The sequence below is a fragment of the Uranotaenia lowii genome, chromosome 3 (assembly GCF_029784155.1).
Source record: "Uranotaenia lowii strain MFRU-FL chromosome 3, ASM2978415v1, whole genome shotgun sequence".
NCBI classification, from domain to species: Eukaryota; Metazoa; Arthropoda; class Insecta; order Diptera; family Culicidae; genus Uranotaenia; species Uranotaenia lowii.
In genome coordinates this window covers 323,731,737-323,744,866 of record NC_073693.1, presented here as the reverse complement: position 1 = coordinate 323,744,866, position 13,130 = coordinate 323,731,737, and the positions used below count along the sequence as shown (strand labels likewise).

Sequence of the window (13,130 nt, the reverse complement as noted above, 5' to 3'; positions counted from 1 at the left end):
TTTTGTACCGTATCGGTGGTAGGTCTAAAAATGATGATTGCTATACCTTTACAAAAACTGCTGTTATTTTTAAGCTCAACCATCTCAAATATCAACTACTTTCGACAAAGTAGAAACTTGCAATATTTTTGTTACGTGCAAAATTAAATAGTCCGTAGTTCATTTAATTAAAAAGTCACAATATAAAATTTTGAAAAAAAAATTTTCAAATCAAAAATTTTGTTTGAAAAAAAACATGAAGACGCACAAACAAATATATTGGATTTCATGTTTGATTAAAAAACTGAGTGAATTTCATATACATACCCATATATTAGAATGGCAATGGATATATGGGAAAATTTCATAATCGAATTTTGAAATCAGACCCTACAAATTTTGTGGTTTGACACAAAAATCAGACTTGTGCAAAAATTTAGCTGAATTGAACTTGATTAATGGGTGCTTCAAAACGCTTTATGTTTCGGATTTGTGACCCCCAATAATCACCAAAGGGAGGAGGTCAAAAAATGCATAAAATAATAAAATCTGGTGTTATTTCTAAAGAGTTTGTTGTAAATAATCGAATTTAGAATTTCAAAATCACGTAAGGGGGTGCCAAAGGAAATCCGGATGATTGAAATTTTAATTTTAAGGCCAAATGACTTATAAAGGCATGAAACGGAGTTGTCTCAAAAAAACAATTTTGGCCAAAAACCGACTTTCTGGGATGGCCGGTTTTCCGAAAAACGTCCCAAGAAGTTGATTTTCCACCAATTATTTATTTCCAAATAACACCTGATCCCGACTTTCCATGCAATTTAAAGTCATTTAGCATGAAAATCAAATGTTCAATTTTTCCGATTTTCTTTGGTCCCTTCTGTGGTGATTTTTACGGGTCAAAGAACCGGAAACTATGAGCGCTTTGAGGCACCCTTTAATTTTTCAATGGTCAATTTTTTTGGGCCAATTTTCAAAATGTATGTGGTAGTTTTGCGAATTTTGACATGACAGTAACAATTCTATGTTTGTTAATATTCATATATCTGAAACTTCATGAACCATGCAATGATCGCTTTTAGTTGCTGTAATATTGTAATATTGTAAATTTCATTTTTGAATCACTGTGCAATGAGCAAAAATAACAACAAAAGATCCATAATCCATTGAACATTTGAAAATATCATGAAAATTATTTCAAAATTTGGGAACTCAGTTGTTTGTGATTGAATGCAATAAACTGATTTTGAGCCTATATACTTAGTATAATACTTTGTTATATTTCGAGCGATCTAGTTTTTTCAATCCTGTTATTGACATTAATTTGTTATTGTTGTTTCAATGACAGTCGTTTTACCATCTTTGTGGCATTCGCTACTTTATATAAACATAACAGTTGGCATAGAGTTATTGAAAGATTTAGCCAGTACAACTGTGTTCGATGTTTACTCTGTGGTTCGAACTCACTGACATCGAATACTTTGTTCTAAATTTTAACTTAGATTCGTTGAAATTGAAAAAGAAACGTTTGTACGTTTCAAATTCAGCAAAACACTGTGTTCAATAAGTTGTTCCATTTCATTAGCTTTCCGATTGCAGCTCGCTCAACTCAACCCACTCGCCACGATTTTTACAAACTTTTGTTTTGATTCGATTTTACTGCATGCTGAGCTGAATTCCCTATTTACAACTTCACAACTGGAAAGCAATCGACTGCTGCAAGCTTCTTTTACTTTTTTTCACCCTACATTTTATTCCCTGAGTCCTTATTCTTATTTTCTCGCCAATCATCATCTTCTCCTTCCCATTGAATACATAAAAGGTTCCTTTCAGCTGGATGGCTGGCTGACTGGCTCAAGTTGTTGTGTTGTAAAGAGTTCTACACAGAAGGTCTTCTCTCTTTTCAATTTTCCTCGTTTCTTCGTTTTCGTGTTCTTCGTGTTCCTATCGATTCTCGTCTTCGTCCCTTCACCCACTCACTTACTATACAAAACAACAACAATAACAGCCCCGAACCGAACATACGACGAGCGCTCGATGGATCGGTTCGTCGATGTTTACGTTTTCCATTTGCGTGCTGCACGAACGAATGGCACAAGTGTCTGGCTGGCTTGAGTAGTATTCTTCCCTTTTTTTGTTTTCTTCCTTTTTTACAATTTCTTCCCAGCTTTTAGGACCTACTCTTTACGGGTAAGATGAAAAAAAGAAGTTTCTGTGTTTTTTTTTCTCTCTACTTTCCCTGGTTCCACTCCCGATAAGTTAGACGATGATAATGACAGTTGATGATGCTTATTCTTTTAATGATTGCTTCTACTGATGACGATGACTACGGATGAAAACAAGTTTCTCGTTTTCTGGCTCCCTTTTGGAATAAGACTTGTCTGGTCTTCGATCGTGCATCTTTTGAGGCTCTCCAGTTCGGGCCCTTCAGAACGTAGAAAGTGATGGGGCTTTCAAGAAGGCTCTTGGATAGTTAGATGATGGTCTGACTGAGCCGTGGAAAGTACAACGAACTTGCACGTGTGTTTCGCTCGCTCGGCTGTCTGTTATTATACATATTTTTTTCCTTTTTTCGACTGCCCATAATCCTCCGGGAGAAATGGATAACCGTAATCCACACACAGCCGTGTAGAAGCTGAGCTCATCCATTAGGGAACAGAAAAGCATAACACAATAAAAAATTTTAATTTACCATATTGGTTTTTCTTATTGAAAATTTTATGGAAGTTACAAACTACGAACTAAGCAATGTGTAGAAGAGTTTAAGATGAAGACCAACTAGCAAATATTATTACCTAAGGATTTATTTTTTGAATTTTCGCTTAACATTTATCAGTTTTCGTCTTCTGTAGAATTGGGTCATAAAGTATTTCTTGACTGTAAAATATTTTTGACTTTATCGACTGTCTTGATTTATTGATTTTCTAGACTTTCTAGATTTTGTTGAATTTGTTGACTTTTTGAACTTTCTTGACTTTCTTGACTTTCTTGACTTTCTCTTGACTTTCTTGACTTTCTTGACTTTCTTGACTTTCTTGCGTTTCTAAACTTTCTTGACTTTCTTGACTTTCTTGACTTTCTTGCATTTCTAAACTTTCTTGACTTTCTTGAATTTCTTGACTTTCTTGACTTTCTTGACTTTCTTGACTTTCTTGACTTTCTTGACTTTCTTGACTTTCTTGACTTTCTTGACTTTCTTGACTTTCTTGACTTTCTTGACTTTCTTGACTTTCTTGACTTTCTTGACTTTCTTGACTTTCTTGACTTTCTTAACATTCTTGACTTTCTTGAATTTCTTGACTTTCTTGACTTTCTCGACTTTTTTTTTACTTTCTTGACTTTCTTGACTTTCTTGACATTCTTGACATTCTTGACATTCTTGACTTTCTTGACTTTCTTGACTTTCTTGACTTTCTTGACTTTCTTGACATTCATGACTTCCTTGACTTCCTTGATTTTCTTGACTTTCTTAACTTTCTTGATTTTCTTGATTTTCTTGACTTTTTTGACTTTCTTGACTTTCTTGACTTTCTCGACTTTCTTGATTTTTTTGACTTTCTTGACTTTCTTGACTTTCTTGACTTTATTGACTTTCTTGTCTTTCTTGACTTTCTTGACTTTCTTGACTTTCTTGACTTTCTTGACTTTCTTGACTTTCTTGACTTTCGTGACTTTCTTGTCTTTCTTGACTTTCTTGATTTTCTTGACTTTCTTGACTTTCTTGACTTTCTTGACTTTCTTGACTTTCTTGACTTTCTTGACTTTCTTGACTTTCTTGACTTTCTTGACTTTCTTGACTTTCTTGACTTTCATGACCTTTTTGGCTTTCTTGGCTTTCTTGACTTTCTTGACTTTCTTGACTTTCTTGACTTTCTTGACTTTCTCGACTTTTTTTTACTTTCTTGACTTTCTTGACTTTCTTGACTTTCTTGACTTTCTTGACTTTCTTGACTTTCTTGACTTTCTAGACTTTCTTGACTTTCTTGACTTTCTTGACTTTCTTGTCTTTCTTGACGTTCATGACTTCCTTGACTTCCTTGATTTTCTTGACTTTCTTTACTTTCTTGATTTTCTTGATTTTCTTGACTTTCTTGACTTTCTTGACTTTCTTGACTTTCTTAACTTTCTTGACTTTCTTGACTTTCTTGACTTTCTTGACTTTCTTGACTTTCTTGACTTTCTTTACTTTCTTGATTTTCTTGATTTTATTGACTTTTTATTGTAAGATTTTCTTGACTTTTTTTTTATTTTTTGACTTTCTTGACTTTTTTGACTTTCTTGACTTTCCTGACTTTCTTTACATTTGTCACTTTCTTGAGTTCTTTGACTTTTTTGACATTCTTCACTTTCTACATTTTAGACTTTCATGACTTTCTTGATTCCCTTTACTTTCTTGACTTTCTTGACTATCTTTACTTTTTGACTGTCTTGACTTCCTCGACTCTCTTGATTTTTGTCATATTTCTTGACGTTTGACTTTGTCAATTTTTTTACTTTATTGGTTTTTTCGACTTACTTTATACCGTAATGAGTCTTTTATTCACTTTAGATGTACTTGTACGGTAAAACAAATCCCTTATATCTTTTTGAAAAATGACTTATTTTTTACTGTCACCCAGTCCCTGTTAACACGACTGTTGCACCTAAAGAGCTCACGCGAGAACTTTTACGATCTTCTCCCCTCCTCATCTTCCGCCTAAGAAGTAAGGGCAGAAGCTTATGCTTCATCTCTCCAACTAAGGGTTCTGTGGTTTTTGTGTAAGACTGGTTTTGGCGGGAAAGTGGTCACTTCTGCCGCTGTGTTGGTAGGAAGGCTTGAGGTCCCGGGTTGTGGCCGTCCATCCATGTCACGCGAGTTCAAGCTTCTGGAAGATGCGGGTCAAAGCCCATCAACCGGGTTCCGAACTTGATGCTGCACCAAGCAAACAAATCTCCTCCAGCCTGGCATAAGCTGAGGATTGAGCAGATTCAACTCGGTAGCATTTGCCTGGGTGTTAAATTCGTTAGTGTATAGTACTTTTTCTAATATTCAATCACGTAGGATGATGACAGGCTGGTTTTTTTTTTTCTTCAATCTTCAGCAGCGGTCAACCCGAGATGGATAAGTAGAAGAACAACGAAGAAGCGTTATCAAACGTTGGAGACTTTTGTACGGGTTCTCCTGAAGTTTCTCGGTTGGGTCCTCCTGCAAGGGAAAAGTGGGCCAATCGAAACAGGTTTTTGGGCTGTTTATTTGCTTTTATTTTGGTTTTCTTTATTTTGATTATTCTTCCTGCCCTCAAGAACTGTTGGCGGGAAAAGGCGTTGAACCCGATGGTGGGTTTATAGGGGCTTAAAGTTTCTCGAATCGAAGCTTTCGTCTTCACTTACTTCACTTATTATCGAATCAATCAACCTGGGTTGGGCGCAGAATTGCGTCTTTAAACCTTGTATTAATTTCTTCGTTTGTTTAAAATCCTTTTAAAATCGCAGTTTTTTTAACTTACATACATTAACATACAACTTCTGTTAACAATCTTCCTCGACTTTATCCTGAAACTCTACATCAACAAATAGTAAATCCTTTTTTTCGCTTATTTACAATAAGTCAGAACCGTCCTCAATCAACTAGTGGCAGTTCACTTTTAGTGATTGATTGAGCTCACGTTAGCTGCTGCAACAGAGCGCACAAGGCATTGCAACAAACGACTCGTATAAATGCAATTAAAATTCTCATCTGTCAATCCTGGAAACGACATCAGCTCAATTGGCCGCCGATGCATGCTGATTTGTTAGAGCTGTCAAGTGGGCAGTGAAATTTCTCTATGAGATATGTTGTTATTGTTGTCTGAAACAAATTTTTTTAGCTTTTCAAGATTTTATGAAATAAAAATGAATTCATTAATTATGTTCTTTAGGGTGAAATTCTTACCTTTTATTCAATACTTAGTTCAAAATTCTAGAAAAAAAGAAATCGAAAATATATCTCCAAACTAAGTATTGGAGCAATAAGCAGAAAAGAGAATAGAGAATAGAGAAAAGAGAATAGAGAATAGAGAATACAGAATAGAGAATAGAGAATAGAGAATAGAGAATAGAGAATAGAGAATATAGAATAGGGAATAGAGAATAGAGAATAGAGAATAGAGAATAGAGGATAGAGAATAGAGAATAGAGAATAGAGAATAGAGAATAGAGAATAGAGAATAGAGAATAGAGAATAGAGAATAGAGAATAGAGAATAGAGAATAGAGAATAGAGAATAGAGAATAGAGAATAGAGAATAGAGAATAGAGAATAGAGAATAGAGAATAGAGAAAAGAGAATAGAGAATAGAGAATACAGAATAGAGAATAAAGAATAGAGAATAGAGAATAGAGAATAGAGAATAGAGAATAGAGAATAGAGAATAGAGAATAGAGAATAGAGAATAGAGAATAGAGAATAGAGAATAGAGAATAATAGAATTCAGTGTAGCCAATTTAGGCTTACAGACTGAATAAAAGTGTACAACTAAAGGTTAACATTTATCAGATATATTTTACAGATAAACTCAGTACACGCCCTTAAATTGTTAATAAAAAAAATGAATTCTTTGAATAGAATTTGAGAGTTCATCAATTTTTTTAAAGAAAAGTGTTTACTGTTCTTTTTTTAAATAAAAATAAAGATTGATAATTCTGATCCTGAACAATATCAAATAGTTCTTTTCCTAATGTTGACAGTTATGCACATTCTATTTGAATCTGAGTTGACATTTGACGATCTGAAACATTCAGAATCCTTGCTTTTTGAAATTTAGAATCGGATTCAAAAAGTTTCTTATATTACAAAATACCATGTACCTGACTTTAAACCGAAACCTTGTTAAAATAAATTTATTTTTTAAACTTAGAAAGTTGAACAATTTTTGTTGTGTGTAATTTCGTTTCTTCTATTTTCTTATGCCAATATTTTTATTCTTTCAAAAGTATTTTCTGGCTGAAATTTGTTCTAGTACATATTTTATAACTGTGTTGGATAAGATTTTGTTTTTTTTCAATATTTTGTTAAATTGATACAATATTTCTTACAAAGAATTGCAAAGTAAAAAAAAAATTCCTTAAAATTATCCATAAATACTTTGAAAATTATGAATATTTTTCATGCTTAAATAAAAAAAACAAATTTTCTAACATTCATAAATTTTTTGGAACTTTTTTTAAAACCTTTATGAAATTTTGGAACTTTTTTATGAAAACTTATTTGATGGTATTTTTCTAATTTTTTTTAATTATTAAAACTGGATTTATCTGACTTGGATTTTGAAAACTGATTTTTATAAAAGATAATAACAATGATAAAAAAAATTGAGTTGTGTTGAGTTGGAACAAAAAAAACATCAATTAAAAATAATTTTTCATCAGAACTTTCAAATTTGTTTAGTATTGCCTGAATGATATATTTATACATTTAAGAACAAATCTCCAATAGCAAAAAATTTAAATCGGAATTATTCAAAAATAGAACAAATCGTCATAAAAATTACAATAGAAATCAAGATTAAAAAAAAGTATTTTTCTTAACAAAATCTAATAATTCGAAGTTTTTGAAAATAATACAAACCCGATTTAATATTCTTTAATAGGATTATTAAAAGGATAAAAGTTTTTTTTTAATTATTATAATTTTACGAAAATTTGAAAACAGTTAAAAATTCTCGAATGGCTAGCTCCTAGAATTTCCTATTTGATCCCGTTTTTATGTTTTTTTTTCGAAAACTTGTATAATATTTATGTTTTTTTTTAACTACTGCATATGGTTACTTAAAAATTAAAGAAATATAAAAATCCATAAAACAATATTAAAAAACCTGATCATGTTTTCAAATAATTCAGCGAAAAAACCGAGGATATTGAAAAAATAATTACGCAAAATTACAATCGCTTTAGTAAAATTCGATGCGGTATTGTAGGGTTCAAAATCAGTCGAATAAACGATTGATTTAGTTAATTATGCAAATTTAAACATTTTTTGACAGTATTTTCGAAATTTTCTTTCTGTCTTTTTTGTCATTTTTGTCAGTTTTATTTACATTTATATTTTGTAATTTTCATCAATTTTGCCAATGTTATCAATAAATATTTCAATTTTATAAAATGCATCAATCATTTGTTAAAATTGACAAAATTGACAAAATTTCAAACAATAAGAACAATACGAAGTGGAGAAGTTTTAATAATAAACCAACAAAATAGATGGAAAATGGATAAAATTTAAAAAAACATCCAAATTGACCGAATAAGCTCGAAGACAAAATTGACTTTTCAATTCAGTCAAATAAACATAAATTAAAAAAAACTAATGAAATCGACCAAAATTACAAAAGGATCAAAATTACCAAAGTGGACAAAAATTGTGCTAATTATGAAAAAAAAAAAACACAACATACAAATTTTACAAAATGAACAAAACAAACAAAAATTTAAAATAATCCAAAATGATAAATCGACTAAAAATGATGAAAATTTTAAAGGAAAAGGACAAAGTTGAAAAACTTGTCGAAAATAATCAAATAAGCAAACATGTCAAAAATAACAAAATTTCAAAAAAAAAATTAAATGCTATTATATTTATAAAATTAACATGTCTTGAAATTGACAAAACAAAACAAACTGACGAAATCGACAAAAGTGACGAAACTGTCTCAAGATTTGGAATTATTATCAATTTTGTGAATTCTGTCAATTTATTCAATTTTGGAAATTTTGGAAATTTTGTCAATTTTGTCAATTTTGTAAATTTAGTGAATTTTGTAAATTTTGGAAATTTTGTAAATTTTGTAAATTTTGTAAATTTTGTAAATTTTGTAAATTTTGTAAATTTTGTAAATTTTGTAAATTTTGTAAATTTTGTAAATTTTGTATATTTTGTAAATTTTGTAAATTCTGAAAATTTTGTAAATTTTGTAAATTTTGTAAATTTTGTAAATTTTGTTAATTTTGTAAATCATGTTAATTTTGTAAATTTTGTAAACTTTGTATATTTTGTAAATTTTGTAAATTTTGTAAATTTTGTCAATTTTGTAAATTTTTTAAATTTTGTAAATTTTGTAAATTTTGTGAATTATGTAAATTTTGTAATTTTTTTTAATTTTGAAAATTTTGTAAATTTTGCAAATTTTGTAAATATTGTAAATTTTGTTAATTTTGTAAATTTTGTTAATTTTGTCAATTTTGTAAATTTTGTAAATTTTGTAAATTTTGTAAATTTTGTAAATTTTGTAAATTTTGTAAATTTTGTAAATTTTGTCAATTTTTTCAATTTTTTAAATTTTTAAATTTTTTCAATTTTGTCAATTTTATCAATTTTGTCAATTTCGTCAATTTTGTCAATTTTGTCAATTTTGTCAATTTTGTCTATTTTGTCAATTTTGTCAATTTTGTCAATTTTGTCAATTTTGTCAATTTTGTCAATTTTGTCAATTTTGTCAATTTTGTCAATTTTGTCAATTTTGTCAATTTTGTCAATTTTGTCAATTTTGTCAATTTTGTCAATTTTGTCAATTTTGTCAATTTTGTCAATTTTGTCAATTTTGTCAATTTTGTCAATTTTGTCAATTTTGTCAATTTTGTCAATTTTGTCAATTTTGTCAATTTTGTCAATTTTGTCAATTTTGTCAATTTTGTCAATTTTGTCAATTTTGTCAATTTTGTCAATTTTGTCAATTTTGTCAATTTTGTCAATTTTGTCAATTTTGTCAATTTTGTCAATTTTGTAAATTTTGTCAATTTAGTCAATTTTGTCAATTTGTCAATGTTGTAAATTTTGTCAATTTTGTAAATTTTGTCAATTTTGTCAATTTTGTCAATTTTGTCAATTTTGTCATTTTTGTCAATTTTGTCAATTTTGTCAATTTTGTCAATTTTGTCAATTTTGTCAATTTTGTCAATTTTGTCAATTTTGTCAATTTTGTCAATTTTGTCAATTTTGTCAATTTTGTCAATTTTGTCAATTTTGCCAATTTTGTCAATTTTGTCAATTTTGTCTATTTTGACAATTTTGTCAATTTTGTCAATTTCGTCAATTTTGTCAATTTTGTCAATTTTGTCAATTTTGTCAATTTTGTCAATTTTGTCAATTTTGTCAATTTTGTCAATTTTGTCAATTTTGTCAATTTTGTCAATTTTGTCAATTTTGTCAATTTTGTCAATTTTGTCAATTTTGTCAATTTTGTCAATTTTGTCAATTTTGTCAATTTTGTCAATTTTGTCAATTTTGTCAATTTTGTCAATTTTGTCAATTTTGTCAATTTTGTCAATTTTGTCAATTTTGTCAATTTTGTCAATTTTGTCAATTTTGTCAATTTTGTCAATTTTGTCAATTTTGTCAATTTTGTCAATTTTGTCAATTTTGTCAATTTTGTAAACTTTGTCAATTTTGTCAATTTTGTCAATTTGTCAATTTTGTAAATTTAGTCAATTTTGTCAATTTTGTCAATTTTGTAAATTTTGTCAATTTTGTCAATTTTGTCCATTTTGTCAATTTTGTCAATTTTGTCAATTTTTTCAATTTTGCCAATTTTGTCAATTTTGTCAATTTTGTCAATTTTGTCAATTTTGTCAATTTTGTCAATTTTGTCAATTTTGTCAATTTTGTCAATTTTGTCAATTTTGTCAATTTTGTCAATTTTGTCAATTTTGTCAATTTTGTCAATTTTGTCAATTTTGTCAATTTTGTCAATTTTGTCAATTTTGTCAATTTTGTCAATTTTGTCAATTTTGTCAATTTTGTCAATTTTGTCAATTTTGTCAATTTTGTCAATTTTGTCAATTTTGTCAATTTTGTCAATTTTGTCAATTTTGTCAATTTTGTCAATTTTGTCAATTTTGTCAATTTTGTCAATTTTGTCAATTTTGTCAATTTTGTCAATTTTGTCAATTTTGTCATTTTGTCAATTTTGTCAATTTTGTTAATTTTGTCAATTTTGTCAATTTTGTCAATTTTGTCAATTTTGTCAATTTTGTAATTTTTGTAATTTTTGTCATTTTTGTCATTTTTGTCATTTTTTGTCATTTTTTGTCATTTTTTGTCATTTTTTGTCATTTTTTGTCATTTTTGTAGTTTTTGTCAATTTTGTCATTTTTGTCATTTTTGTCATTTTTGTCATTTTTGTCATTTTTGTCATTTTTGTCATTTTTGTCATTTTTGTCATTTTTGTCATTTTTGTCATTTTTGTCATTTTTGTCATTTTTGTCATTTTTGTCATTTTTGTCATTTTTGTCATTTTTGTCATTTTTGTCATTTTTGTCATTTTTGTCATTTTTGTCATTTTTGTCATTTTTGTCATTTTTGTCATTTTTGTCATTTTTGTCATTTTTGTCATTTTTGTCATTTTTGTCATTTTGGTCATTTTTGTCATTTTTGTCATTTTTGTCATTTTTGTCATTTTTGTCATTTTTGTCATTTTTGTCATTATTGTCATTTTTGTCATTTTTGTCATTTTTGTCATTTTTGTCATTTTTGTCATTTTTGTCATTTTTGTCATTTTTGTCATTTTTGTCATTTTTGTCATTTTTGTCATTTTTGTCATTTTTGTCATTTTTGTCATTTTTGTGATTTTTGTCATTTTTGTCTTTTTTGTCATTTTTGTAATTTTTGTCATTTTTGTCATTTTTGTCATTTTTGTCATTTTTGTCATTTGTGCATTTTTGTCAATTTTGTCATTTTTGTCATTTTTGTCATTTTTATCGTTTTTGTCATTTTTGTCATTTTTGACATTTTTGTGGTTTTTGTCATTTTTGTCATTTTGTCTTTTTAACAAAATTTTGTAATTTTTACCTACTTTTTCATTTGAAGAAAAAATACATTTTTTCAATTAAGTCTATTTTGTTTGTTTTGTCAATTTTACCAATATTTTTAATTTTCTTTTTTGTCATTTTTTGTCATTTTTATCACTCTGTCAGAACTCGATTGATACATATAAAGGTATGTCTAAGACTTGTTTTTATCTTTTATGAATTCTTTCTGTAAGAAAGGCAGAAGTTTATATACATTTCTTTTCTTAATTTAAAAATTCTACACCGTTAAATAATATTGATGGGACTTTTGATTCGATGTTTACAACAAATCAATCAAATTTGTTGGTTGGCTCTTTCATCATTCAAAGTCATATAACTTGATGCACATGAATGAAAATACACAATACATTTGATTTCCACTTATTTTAATTTATTTTTTTACTGAACACCAATATACTAAAACACTCTGGAGCTGACCTTGGAGAAAAGCATTCTCGTAAGCAACGATACATTTATCACAGGAAAGTGAATAACACTCATCAAAGCCATATTGACCGCATGCCGCTAATGGTTATCTCGTGATAATCAAAGGTATTACAAGCAAGATTGGCTGGATCCTCCCAGTTCAACGGCTGTAAAATCATTGATTAAGTAAATAGTAAGCAAGAAGATAATAAAACACATCTCTAGCTAGTGGAATATTACACAGCCTCCGGGACCATACCATTAGTATTCGATTAGAGCGCTGACGACGATGACGATGATATGTGTTTCAAGGATATTTGCTTCGATACTTCACCGATTGAGTGTAATGTAGGGTAGGTGGCCGTAGAGTAGATTATCTCGAGCCCTCCGACGGTGATTATGATGATGTTCCCTCCTGGTATTGCTCCAGTAGCCTTGTAGCTGTGTAATCACTTTATGGCACCTGGTGGCTGCAAGCTCTAGCGCGATTGTTTTGCACCATTCATGCGCCATACAGGGTACTGCTAATATTCTCACTCGTGCGATCCCAACGTTATAATTATTATCAACATCGAGGTACCTTTGAGAGGAGCGAAGGAATTGGATTATTCGCTTCTACTAGACCCACTTGTGGTTTGCTACTAGAATCTTTGACATTTCGAAATTATAGATCGACATTGATTAGCACCCCAGCTATGACGTGAGCTGCAGTCAGAAATGACGTGAAGAATCATCGAGTACAGGTGATTATACAAAATCGGTTTCCCTGTTAACAGCCTCATGTGGTTTCTGGAACAAAAAACTGACAACGACATTTGCCCTAGGAATTCAGTCCTCACAGGCATTACCCAACAGCTGTGACGAAATTCCTCACAGGATTCCTGTCAACTCCTTGTACGTAGTCTACGGAGACTGATCTCCGATTGG

General features: G+C 29.4%; 1 protein-coding gene across 1 annotated transcript in view; it reads left to right on the top strand.

Annotated features, from left to right (window-relative positions):
- The window catches only part of LOC129753803 (putative lysozyme-like protein), a 78,486-nt gene that overhangs the window by 7,699 nt on the left and 57,657 nt on the right, over window positions 1-13,130 (top strand). The window lies entirely within an intron of this gene.